At 44.4% G+C, this 13677-nt stretch overlaps 1 long non-coding RNA gene across 1 annotated transcript in view; it reads right to left on the reverse strand.

The window, feature by feature from the left end:
• Positions 1 to 12549, reverse strand: part of LOC309623421 — a 720194-nt gene extending 707645 nt beyond the window's left edge. Inside the window, exon 1 of the long non-coding RNA XR_014241371.1 lies at positions 3590 to 12549. This is a non-coding gene — a long non-coding RNA (uncharacterized lncRNA). The remainder of the gene's footprint in view (positions 1 to 3589) is intronic.
• Between the last annotated feature and the right edge of the window lie 1128 nt (positions 12550 to 13677).

Genomic DNA, 13677 nt, shown 5'->3' on the forward strand with positions numbered 1-13677 from the left:
TTCACTATGTGCCAGGCACCCAGGAGCCACTTTACATCAAACGTCTGGCTGGATCTCTCTGAGCCCGAGTCTCTGACTCTATGAAATGGCTCCAATCTCTGTCTACATCTTCCTGTGCTTCTCATCTGTGTGTTTCACATCTCCCTCTGCCTCTCTTATGCGGCCAATTATGACGGCAGTCAGTGTCCGCCTGGATATCCCAGGAAAACCTCCTTACTTCAAGACCCTTAACCACATTTGCAAAGACCCTTTTTCCAAACAAGGTAACATTCATGGGTTCTAGGAATTAGAGCCTGGACTTGTTTTAGGGAGCCATTATCAGCCTATCACAGTAGACTTCCAGCCATTCTATCAGTCTTGTCCTTCTGGACTTTCTCTGAATAGTTAATGTTGAGCCAATAGTCTGACTCTTTTATTTTCCTTATCTTTATCACCTCCCCACCCCCTTCTCAATTCTTTGTCTTTTGCTATCTTCTGGGAGTTTTCTTTAATTTTTTTTCTGTCTCATGATGTCCTACTGGTTTGTCTTAATGTTCAGTTACCCTATTTAATTTCTGGAGTACATTCCCTTTTCTCTGATATTCTTGTTTCATAGTATTCCAATTTATTTATATGGATGCAAGTTCACGGATGCTTTTTTCTGTGGGTATTTCTACTCTCCTGCATTTACCCTGCTTATGCCAGGTTTTATTTTTCTGTTTGTTTGTTTTAGTTTCTCTATTTCATGTTAGAGGCTCTCCTCAAATGTCTGTCTTTCCTTGGTCACCTGTTTATATTTTTAAATGAGGCAGAAAAAAAAAAAAAAAAAAGAACCCTGCAGGAGCTCTCTGTAAATGTGTGTGCAGGATTGGGGGGGGAAGGGGAGGGGCAGCTGGTATGCTCATGACCTTCACTCTTCACTGATCATGTAAGAAGCCAGAATTCTCACATGGACCAGACAACATCAACACCTTTCATCTTTGTCCTTTGAGTTTCAAGGACAAACTCTCCAATCTCCTACTTGGTTCTTTAAGGTTTCCTGCATATGTTCTTTTTAAAAGCAGGATGTTAGAATGAATACTGGCCTTCAATAGTCAGTATTTCACTAAGTTCCCCAGCATCAGCTGTGCATTTGATCTCTTCTGTGCCTGGGATCCCTAGTTCTGGGGTTTCTCTGAATCAGTCTTTCTACTAATTAAAAGCCTCATCTCTTGCTTGGGGCTGGGGGTGGTTTGGCTGCTCTGAATAGGAAGAGGGAATCTTTCTCCATAGCTTCAGTCAGTTCCCCTGTTATCAGCTGGACAGAACCCATAGTCCTTGCCCAAAACCCTAAAGTACCCCCAGATCTATGTCAGCATTCAGTTTTTCTAATTTTATAAAGTAACATTGTTGTGATGGTTGAATTTATGTCAACCAGGCTAGGCCACAGTACCCAAATATTTGGTCAGACATTATTTTAGATATTTACATGAAGGTATTTTTTAAATGAAATTAATATTTAAATCAGTGGACATTGAACAAAGCAGATTGCCCTCCACAAATGTGGGTGGGCCACATCCAATCAGTTGAAGGACTTAAGAGAAAAAGATTGAGGTCCCCCGAGAAAAAGGACTTCTTCCTTCGTATTTGAACTGCAACATCAACTCTTCTCTAGGCCTCGAGCCTGCTGCCTGCCCTGCAGGTTTTGGGCTTACCAAGCCCCACAGTCATGTGAGCCAATCCCCTAAAACAAATCCCTATCTATCTATCTATCTATCTATCCATCCATCCGGTTGGTTCTATTTCTCTAGAAAACTCCTACTAATACACTGACTGTCTCCCATGGTTTATATAACAACTCCTATATTATATAGATTTTCTATTTTCACTGTTAAAGCTGTCACAATGAGGACCATATTTGGGCATCATTATCTATTAAGAGACATCTTTTTCTCTTAATAAGTGTGAACCTTTGAAGGCAGGAAATGAGCCCTGTTTATGCTTAGAAATCTAGTATCAAGCATGGAATTGACACAGGCCACTACATGAACAATTATTGACTTGGTCATTGTTTAGGATAACTTTTGAGATGAGTGGGTCACCTATGAGTGTAAGAGCCTTGAAAAGCCCTTGGTTCACAGGCCAAAGTGTTTCCCAGGACAGCTTTTCGCAAAAAACAGGGTTGTTTTTTGAGGGTTTGTTTGTTGCCACTATAAAAGAGATGAGAGCTAAACATCAACTCATTGTAGTGTCCTGCCCTTTCCTCATAGAGTTGGTGCAGTTGAGTTTTTGTGTGTTTTTTTTTCCCCCTCTCCAGGGACAAGATTACTAAGCCTTTAGCTATAAGTTGATAAGATCAGAGAGACAATTATTTAGTTGGGATGAAAGAAAGGCCAAGGTTTCCCAGATGTTTCACTGTTATAATTTAACCTTGTTTAGTACCTAGTATTCTTAATGCCTTTTTAAAAATGTACAGACTGAGTTAACCTGGAGGGAGTCCTCTCATTTGGGCAAAGAAAAAATTACATTTGGTCAGGATCCAGTGGTCTTCAATGTACATTTTCACCCCCTAGGCTGAAAATCCCACAGTAAGAGGATTCACAATTGTTCATGATTTTGTAAAAAGAATCAGGAGTTAACACTGGAATCCTGTTTAAATGGAGTTTTGTAAGCCTTTCTAAATATATTTATTTTCATTGAAATAAAACAATGCAAGATACAAACAAAATAAAGATATTACTCATGACATTGTATGTAGTCTAATTAATAATAATGGTTACTGTGTATTTATCATCTATTGCTTCATAGAAAAATTTGAAAGTTCTTTTTTCTCCTGGTATAAAGAAATATTTACAGGTTGGTCTTTTATCAATAATACGCCCAGTACCAGACATCATTTTCTATTTATTTCCTTCATCCTGGATTTTAGTGCCTCTCAGAATTGATCTTCCAGCGGTGATGACTCTCACTTTTCCCTGCACATACTATTGCTGAAGTTTCAAATTGTGGAAGTTAGAATATGGCCAAAGGCAGAAAAATAGTGCAGAGTTGTGTCCCAAATCCCAGTGTGGATGATCCTTAATGGTTCTTCAGGTTAGGATCTGACCTTGGCATTACAGGCTCAGAAATATGACTTCGTTGTCACACTGAGAAGGTCCATATTTTGGAGGCCATGCTCTTGAAAACCAAGCCCATAAGACTGACATAAAACCAGAGGACCAGATGGCTACTTCTATACTATGAACCATCTAATTGTTATTCAGAATGAAACATTCCTGTTGGCAAAACCAGCACAATTTCTCGTTGTGAGTTAGACCCACGTAGGAAAGCCAGCCAGGTGGTTCACTAGTGAGAGAGTTTGCTGAGCTTGCAATCTGAACAAGAGGCCAGGAGAGCTTGGAGGTACCACCACCATGAATGGGCTGGTTTTGCCGACAAGAACATAATGTTGTAAGTCCACTGCCAGAGGCTCCCTCTCCCCTGGACACCAGTGTTGGCCCCTTTCACTGGTGCTTCACTGGGCTGTCCTGGTGCCCATAAAAATGCCAGGCCCATGGGTCACTGCTATGCCTACCCTCTGGGCAGAAGTTCTATTCCCTTTGTTCATTCATCTTTGACTTACATCAGTGACGGTTGTATCTTGAGAGACTTGTCATATCTGCCCTTTCTCCACCATCATTTCATCCTATCTGTAGCTTTGCAACATTTTGAACCAGCATTGTTGTTGTAACCTGTATTAGCTGTTCTTCTGGTACCTCTGAGGTCGTCCAAATTGTATCTACTTTCTTTAGATAAGAAAATATAGTAAACTATATTTTACACAATTATCAAAGGCCTTGAGCCCTTCCATCTATTATGGACTGAATGTGGACAAGCCCAGGTGTCCATGCATAACTGGGTGTTTGATCCTACTACACAAGGCTGCACTCAACCACCCAGTATTCACTATTTTAATGTTAAACTTGACCCATAAAGAATGACTTAGATATATTTCAACCATTTATTGACTGAAATGTCTTAGTGGCAGTCCACAAGTGTGGGTTGGGGAAAGCTAGTCAGTTCATGTGGTATAGTCTTCTAGCACACCTGAGGGTCAGGACCACAGCCATTTAGAATGGCACCAAATTCTGTGACCTTTACCTGCAATTTTCTCTTTTTTTTTGAAGTAGTTTCCTTACTTGGGTCTGATGTGGACTTAACTCACTCAGAGTTTGGAAATAACTCCAGAGACAAGCAAATAGGACCCAAGTAGCTTTAAAACACATTGAGAAACCTCAAGGAGATCTCTGAACTCACCTCTATTAAGCCCTCCACCTTTAAAAAACCCTTTGTGTCTAGGAAAGGGGTTGGAATCAATTTCAACAACTCAGGGGAGCCCTGTATCTCTAGAAACAGATTTGGAAGTAATTAGATAAAATTGATGTTGTTACTTCCTTAATCTTCATTAAACATTTGTTGGAATCACAGGTAAAAGATTAGAGACTGTAACATTCTTATGAAAATTTTCCATGCAATTTCTTCAATTTTTAGGGGATATTAACATTTAGTATTTATTCTTTTAGGATTTGGTATATTTTTCTGGAAATGTGTCCATTTCATCTAAATTTCATGTATGTATTACTTCATTAATTTCTTCCCTTGTTTATTAGATCCTTTCTTCAATTTACTTAAGTTTAACTTGTTGTTATTTATTTTTCTAACTACTTGAGATAGATGCTGTTGAAGAAAAAAATCACACCAGAGAAGGCGAGCAAACAGAAGTCAGTTTTATTCTACTATTGCTGGTGGTGGGATGAGAGTACAGAGCAAGTCTGGAAACTCAGCTCTGCTACAAAAAAAGGGAGAGCATTTAGAAATCTGGGCAGGGGATCAACACACCTAACTCAATACAGGGTGTTCCCACCCCCGACCCTTACAGCAGATCCTGGATTCCAATTTTTGTTCCCTTAGACCCACAAGGGTGATCCAAAGCTCTGTGTAGTTGCCGAGTCTGTCATCTCTCTGGAATCAGAAGATGCTCCTGGAGGGAAAAAGCTTACAATGCTGAGCTCACCTGTCTGGTTTTCTTTCTCTCTCCTGTCTTGGTCCCCAACACTTCAATAATGGGTGGTCCCCACCACCATTTCAGAGCTCCAATGTCTTCAAGCAAAATATATTTTCCAGCATTTCTAGTTATTCTCAACGAGCATATCTAGTCTGTTCTTAAAAGACATTTTTACTGCATTTGTTATATTTAACCAATAATGGATCTCAGTGATTTGCTTCTTAAGAGATGTAATTGAAAACACCAAGCTTAAGATTTTGCTTTCATAGGATGAGGATCATTATCATGGTGATCTTTTCCTTTCCAAATCTCCTCTTCACTTTTCCTTTTGTAACTCAACTTTGACGTCTAAACGTTGAGTTTATTTTGTTGGTTTTATAGCTCATGCATCTATTATTCTTGTCTTGCTTACATGCCATCCTCTGTTTTCACTCTGACTTAGGTGTGATACGTGAGCTCTGATGTGGGTGTGTGCATTAAGGAAAAGAGCATTGCAAACCTGTACGATTGTTCATATTATATGGGTTTTGAAAACTAATCCTAAATAATTATGCAATTCTGCATAAGGCACATGCATCTTACTTATTTTACAACTGAATTTTCATTGTCTCAGAGACAAACATATAGATGACATAGGAGGCTGGATTTAGGTGGCTCTAACTTAGTTGTTGACAGATGTTTACTTCAATATGGCTTTGCATGAGTTCATAATGAGTAGCAGGGACAATTCCCCAAGCACTGCCTTGCTAATCATCTGTCACAACAATATGGAAAGTTGAAGGCAGCACATTAATGTAGGCGGATTGCTGCTAAATTTTCAGACTGATGTCAATGGTATGCCATTAACTGTGAATTCCCTGGAGTCCCCCATCTTCCCAGCAGTGACCTAGTCCTGTACCTGGGCTCAAGGACTGGTAGATTCCCTGTGGTCAGAGCACCTGCCCCAGAGAGAATGGGTTGGTCTTAGGGTGTCTACCTTCTTGACATGTTGGGTGGGGCCTGGGCACATCCATGACCCTAATGTTCTCTCTCTCTCTCCGTCTTCCGCCACCCCCATGCTTTTCTTTAATACTCTGTTTCCATTTGATACCAGCCCTTTATTGTCCCATTCTTACTTAGGGTCGTGTGGAGATACTCTTCATTCAACCCTCAGAAGTGAAGCTCCTATGAACTCTAATTGTTTCTTATATTTGCCACTACTGGCTATTTGCCTCTTTGTCTTTGGAAAATTTTAGCTATTTTGGAAGCTTCTGGAAGGCAGCCAGTATATGTGTTAAATCTTCATTTCCCAGCAGTCATTTCAGTTCCTGGCACAATATAGGCACTTAAGACAGTTTGAACAGATAAATCAATAACTCACTAAATGAGTGGGATGATTTGCAGTTGCTGGAGGGAAAATCCCCTCTGTGGAGTAAGAGGAGGAGGATACCAGCATCATTCTCCCAGGCAGACCTGAACCAGCCCTGTCCAGCTGGAAACCCAGGACTTCCTGGTTCTTGTCCCTTCTTTGGCTCTTCTGCTGCCTCCTTATCCACTGCCATCTGTCACTGTTTGACAGATGCTTCTGTTCTTGCCATGTTATGATTACGCTGGGTTTTTTTTTTTTTTTCCAACTTGACTATCAGTATATTCTGTTATAAACACAGAATGACACTTACTGCTCATTCAGAAAACCTGGAATTTAATTCTGGCTCTGCCACTTTAGACAAGATTCTTCACTCTCCAAAGCCCCAGTTTGCATATCTGTAAATTGTGTGGATTTGACTACACGAGATTCACCATCTCTTCCAGATCTCAATCCACGCAACTCTACCAGGGACGCTGGGAGACACGCAGCCACGTGTGAAGGATGCTTTCCTGGCTTTACACCGTCCCCCTCAGCCAGCCCACGATGCTCACATGTGATGCTGGAAAGTGCTTCCCTCACGGGTAATAGGTGGAGGGACTGGAGTGGTGACACGGAGCATGGATATGACACACTTCACTTACCTGGACCCTACCAAAGGGAAGCTTCTGTCTATGCACTCAAATAAACCCATCAGTCAGGCAACACGTGGCATTTTGCAGGAAGCAGTTAACATGTATGACTTCTACAGGACAGCCACAGGCCACTGCAGGAGAGAAAGACCCTTCCATACTGGAAAACTGCACACTTAGGAGAACAAAGGGTCGTTGCTTAGCCCAGTTCCTTGGAACCTCAGAAATAACTTGAAAAACTGATGAGAGGACAAACAAGGTCCTCAGACCCCTGGAGAAGAAAATTCACCGTGTGAAGGTTGTCAGCAGGACAGGCTCTGTGGCCTCCTATATGGACTCCAGGGTGCCTGACGGGTTCCCTCCAACATGAGTGCCCAGAGACCTGCACTTGTGACAGGCAGTGCAACCTTGACAGCTAGCCGGCCTGCATTAGATGCCTAAACGGCAGCCCTTCTTTAGCTTAAATATTCTTTACATTCCTCTCCACCTGCTGACAGTTATATTTTCTCTCAAAGCCTCCCCTGGGTCAGAAATGCCTGATCCTTGGCTGTTGGATGAAGAGACTCAGGAAAGGAGAAAGAGCTATTTGAAAGCTTTGCACGAAGCTGGCCGTGGTTGTACAAATTAGGTTTACGCGTCTGAGAAGATGGAGACATGATGATACGAAAGATTGTTTTATAAAGTAAAGGAGATGCACCCACTGAGAAAAGAACATAAGACAATGCTCTTAAATCAGAGTAGAGGGAGAAATGCTTAACAGTTACATAAATCTTCTAACAATGCAGCAGGTTGCAAAGGCTAAGGCCGGGGTCAGTGACGACTTTTTTTTTTTTAAGTACGGGAGCAATTAGAATGGAATCATAGTTTCAATTTACTTTCTGTGGAGTGGGAATAAACTTTGAACATATCTTCAAGGCATAAATGTGGTGATTACAGCTGTGATGAACTATCTGCCCACTCGCATCTCAGAGTGAATGCAACTGAATAATTTTAAATGTCTGTGATGATTTAAATGTGGAATTATACAGAAGGAAAGTAAAGCCATCTTGTTTAGGAGATTAAGTTAAGGCTACATGTTGGCCATCACAAGAGGGAAGAACCGTGGTCCAGATGAGGCCCCCCTGGCGTTTCAAGTGCTCCCTGGGGAAGACACCTCCATGGCTCTCGTAGAGGACAGCGGTATATTGTGAGAGGAAGAGACACCCTTGACCCCAGATCTGATCCAGGGAGCCACCAGCAAAGCCACTGAGAGTGGTGCTTCTGGTGGTGGGACCCTGGGTCGGGGGCCACGCCAGGACCGTGAACTCAGCACAGGTGAGTGATGGCTGGGAATGGTGCTGAACAGATGGGGGAAGGTAATGAGATGTCAGCCAAACACTCTGACCATGTCCTATCAAGGACACTTGGTCTATTTACTGTTCCCTTGGGCTGGCATCTTATTCCTAGTACCCACATGCCTCTCACTCACCTCTCTCATGTCTTTTCCCAAATGTCCCCTTCTCAGGACGCTTCGATGACCAACTGACTTAAATTTGCAACCACTCTCCCCAGCACTACCTGCCCTCTCTCCAGGGCTGTTTTTCTCCAAAATGCCAATCAGCTGAACTACTGCACAGTTTACTTGTCTACTTTACGTATTGTCCGTTTCTTCGACATGAGGGCCTTGTCCGTTTAATTTTCAGGAGTATTTCAGTGCCTAGAAAAATGAAACTAGAACAGAGAGTTAGTATTTATTGATTGAATAAGTGAAAAGACAGCAATTACAAGTATTTTAAATATCCAAATTGAGGCAACAGAGCAACCAGCTAAGAAGGAGTTAAGTTTGAGCTAAACACAGAAAACTTAGGTCATTAATAATAAAAACAAGAGCATTAAAATTGTTCAAGATTAATCTGCTGAATTGGCCAAAGTGTGTGTGTGTGTGTGTGTGTGTGTGTGTGTGTATTTCATTTAGAAAGTGTAGCTAATGTTAAACAGCAAGATGCTAAAAGAAAAAGAAAAAATTTTTACAATTGGAGTCCACTTGATTGACAAGGTACAGATTGTCTTGAACATCGATCATGTTTTGTATATAAAGGTAACTGTTAATTTTAAAAAGTTGAGATAAGTTATTTTGCAAAATAAGCATGTATTCAGTAGTTTTAAGGGAGAACTCTCTGTATATCCCAAATATTATGGGATTTGCCATTTAGAAAAAAACAATCATGGCTGTAAAAGTCATGCATGTAAATTCCTTTATAAACAATTATCTCATAAAGTTTTTTACCTGTCCCCAAATAGGACTAAGGGCAGTATCAGTTAAAATGTTTATTACCGTGAACCCAACATAGTTATTCATCCATTTGGCTTACTGCCCTCAAGATGGTCATTCATTTATTCAGTCACTCATTCAATAAATATTAATTAATCAGCAGATATTTAGTGAGGGCCTGTTATGTGCAAGGCCCTGAGCTACATATTATGGAGAATGAAATGGTAGGCTTCCTGCCCTTGAGAAATGTGTTTCCCAGAAGGGGAGAAAAGGTATATTAACATCCTCCCTGCCAGCCCTCTGACTCCAAAAGCATACTATACTCAAGCAAAATGGAAAGAGCCGGGCCCCCAAGGAACAAGGAGCGAGGGTATACACAGGGAAGGCTGAGCAGACTGGCGAGGCTGGCACTAAAGTGTCACGTACAAGTGTTGAAGGCAGGCTTGGCCGCGCTGCGGCAGATACTGAGAGCCAGTTGGGAGCTTGGACTTGATCCGTGGAACAGGACAGCATCTTCGCGCTGATTTAAAGTGTCAAGAGGAGAACTTGCGTAGCTAGCCTGGATGAATCTGACAGTTTGGGTTGCATTAAGAAGCAATACCTAATTTTATAGTTTTTCCCCAAAATGATGCCAAAAGAGCCGGCAAGATGTTGGAGTTTTGGAGCAGTAATTGGCTTGGATGTATGCTTTCAGTATGTTTGATTTATAAAGACAGGTAGCTACCTCAGCAGTGGCCAGAAGTAGAAAATAATTATTACAACGCACATAACACTTGGCCCGAGCCTATAAATGAGATTGTTCAGGGTACCAGGGTTCCATCTGGAAAATAATCTTTCCCAGCCAGTGTGTGACACTCAGCTGGTTTGGAAGGGCTCTGGGCAATCAGTGAAACAACCTGGGCATTTGATGAGCTCCAGGGCATCTACCCCAACGGACCCCCAACAAATGCCTCGGTGCTGGTGCTGAGTGCTGTTTGGAGTTCAAGCAGAAATGTAATGTCTGGCACCTACTCGAGACTGAAAATCACAATGGACCCCTTTCAAGTCCAGTTTTCCGTTCTTCACGCTCTGCTACATCTCCATCTGCTTTTTGGTGAAGGACATAAAGGTGGGTCTTTCAGCAGCTGAAATATACAGGGAGACCCGCTGGTGGGACCTCTGTTTGTCCCATGTCCTTCAAGGCCAAATCTCAGCCGAGAGAACCCGCAGCAAACGAGGAGCTCCAGAACTTGTCTTGGTTCAGATGCTGAACAAAGAGGCCCAGATGGGGCAGTGGGAGGCGGTTGGAAAGGGGAGCGCTCCTTGCTTTCATTGTAGGGGTGAGAACTTGAACCTCCTTCCCAGCAAGCTGCTCAATTACTTTAGTCTATCCAAGTGTGTACAGTCTCCAACTAAGCTTCGAGGACATTCCCCAAGGAGAAAGTGGTGGCCAGCTCTCCAATATACACGCTACAGGTCAGAGTCTGCCCTGCTGTCACCCCAGTGGAACCAAAGAGTTTTGCTCTGTTGTGTAGCACAAAAGATAAACTTAATTCTGTCCCGTGGTTGTAGGAAACGTCAATTTCCCTATTTATATAATCCACCCAAATCCACTATGTCCTCTTAGAAATAGTCCGAGCGCATGCACTTCTGAAGTGGGTTATAGCATCATCTTTATTAATAAAGAAGAGCAATAAGAAAACTAAAATGTGTGCAGTAGAAAAAGAACATAGATACTTCTCTCATCAAATTTCCCAAAGTCCCACAAAGAATCGGTCATTCTGACCACACCCTCTTGGTTTAATTTTCCTCCTGCTTCTGTGATGCTTGTCAAAAGGGCCTAAGTTAGGATAAGGGAAAATCAACTGTACGTTCTCTCTTCATTTGCATATTACACAGACTCAACTTTTCTACCTTAGACATAATAATATAATGATTTTTCCAGATTTATAATAAAAAGTTTTAATTGGGATAAACTGTGGGTTCTTAGTCTCTCCAATAGAGAGGCTAAATTGCCTTTTTCTGTCACAGGAAAAGCTGCAGGGACATCATTTTTAAGAGCTGGATGCAGACAGCAGCTGCCTTCAGATCCACCTGCAACTTCCAAGGCCAAGGATGGGCTGTGCTCCCAGCCAAATCGGCACGGCTGGCCAGGGCAGAGCATCTCGGCATCACCTGCCGCCTGGCCCACGGAAGACTGGCTGACAGAGCTTAGGGGCCGCTTCCTGCTCCTGGGTCGGGGAAGGGGACCAGTGACCAGGTGGTTTCCCAGGCGCTTTCGCAAATGCCAGGCTCTCCACCCGCCGGGCACCTGCTTGTCCCTCCAGGGCTGGCACTGCTCTGGCGCCCACTTCCCTGGAAACAGGAACGATGGAGACTTGACACTGCTGCATCCCTGGCAAGTGAAAATGGGGCACAGAGGTTTGGCAAGGAAAACAAAGGGTGGTTTGCTGAGTACCTTTCTGGCATCTGCTGGGACATCTGTCTTTGCCCTGACCTGGGAGGCATTTTCTAGACTCAGTGGGGAATCCAATGGGCTCTCTCATCTCCCATGTAGCACTGGTCATTCTTCCCCAAATCCACAGATTCCTAAGTGTCCCTGTCAATCTCTCTCTCTCTCTCATTCCTTCCTCATTTCTTTCCCTCTTCCTGTTTCTCTCCATTCACCTCGCTCCCCATCCAATCATTCCAGTCCAGATTCTTATTCTACAAATAAGTTTTTGATTTTAATATCTTGTGGGGAGAAAAACAAATCCTGGATCTCTCCAGTAAAGTTGTCTGATGTTGCTTCCTTCCTAATTACTTATTCATTTAAAAAATCATTGCATTCTATTATTTTTAAGTTACAAGTCATATTAGATGGAGAAATAGTTATTATTGGTCCTGTCTTCAAGGCTTCTACCATCTGAGAAAGATGGGGGTAGCTGAGGAGCAGTGCAGCTCGGGAGAGGACAGTGGTGCTGGTGACGTGGGAAGGACCGGAGCTCAAGTTCGGCCGGCTGAGCACAGGCGGTGTGGGTAAGCAGTGAGATGGGCCTTGTTTGCATCCCAAGACTAGAGCTCGCCCTGTGTCCCCAGAGCTGGGGAAGGGGTGTGGCCATCCGGGAGGGGTCACTGGAATGAGAGGTGTCTTGGTGCTGAGACTGAGGCCACGGTGGACAGGGTTTTGTGCGGGCTTTCCCTTCCGTCACCATGGAAATGAGAGCATCAGGGGAGATCCCAGAGCCTCGGGATCCATGATTGCCAGACCTTAGGAGCCACTGCAGGGGCTTCTGGAGTCTCCATGGTGCTGGTGGGATCTCCCAGATGCCACAGCAACTGCAGCAGCCCGGATGCTTCCTGAGGAAAACACATTAAAAGGTGACTCTGGCCACAGCAGCTCTCCTCGGAGGGGGTGGGAGGGGGTGGGCCCTCCTGGTCCCTCCCCTCCCCTCCCCTGCCCCTCCCCCCTCACACCCGTGGCCCCAGAGTGATCCCTGAGGCCATGACAGGAGACAGACGCGGTGGGGGAGAACCGAACGGGGACCACAGCGCACGTGGGTTGTGCCTCTCTGTTCTCCACGCCGTACAGATCGCAGCTTCCCTTTGTGGTCTCTAGTGCTGGAGCCGGTGAAGGCGGGGATTCAAAATGTCTTGAGAAGACAAGGCTGAAAACAGCGTTGAGGGCTGCTGTCTGAGCAAAGCAACCCCCTGCCTCCCTCCCTCCTCTCTCCTTCCCTCTCTTCCTCCCTTCCTACTTTCCCTCCCTCCTTGTCCTAAGCAACCTCCCCAGGATTTGGGGCTCCATCTCAGGACCTGGTAGAATAATTTCTAGAGGACTTGTGTGGGAGACACATTTTCTCTTCTCTCACCTGTCCCCTCGTTCATCCGTCCCTTTATTTATTTGCCCCCCAGACACTGGAAGAGCACTCAGGCGGGCCAGCGGCTGCTCTGGGCGCCCGGGCTCCGGGGATGAAAGCCCTGGTTTTGCGCCTGGCAATCAACAGTCCGAGGCAGAGGAAGGGCACGGCGGGCGGCCACCTGCTGCGGTGGACACGTGGCCGGCGAAGCGACAAGAAGGCCACAGGAAGTGTGTCGGAGGCGTTTCCCCTGAGAAGATGCCTCTTGGGAACCCTTACCTCCGTCACCCTTGCGCGGGCTTTCAGCTGGCGGGGGAAGGTGTCCCAAAGGCAGCGGCCCACCCCCTTATTTACAGCAGCCCGGGTCACGTGGGTAGCACGTCTGGTTTTAAGGTTATTTGCTGGACTTAGACTTCCCGCTGCTGACGCTCTCCTGCAGAAGGTGTGACTATTTCAACCACACGCAGGTGTTAAGGGGACCCGGGAGGTTCCTGGGTTCCTCCCTCCCATCTTCCGGGTTCCCACTGCCCCCTCAGTGTTGTCAAGGTCAGCAGTATTTGCAGAGGCTCCCTCCCCAAGGCCGCTCTCTGAAGAGGTACAGACCGGTTCGCAAGTGCGTGCACAGCTGC

Source organism: Balaenoptera borealis (genome assembly GCF_965194805.1).
Source record: "Balaenoptera borealis genome assembly, chromosome: 2".
Taxonomy (NCBI): Eukaryota; Metazoa; Chordata; class Mammalia; order Artiodactyla; family Balaenopteridae; genus Balaenoptera; species Balaenoptera borealis.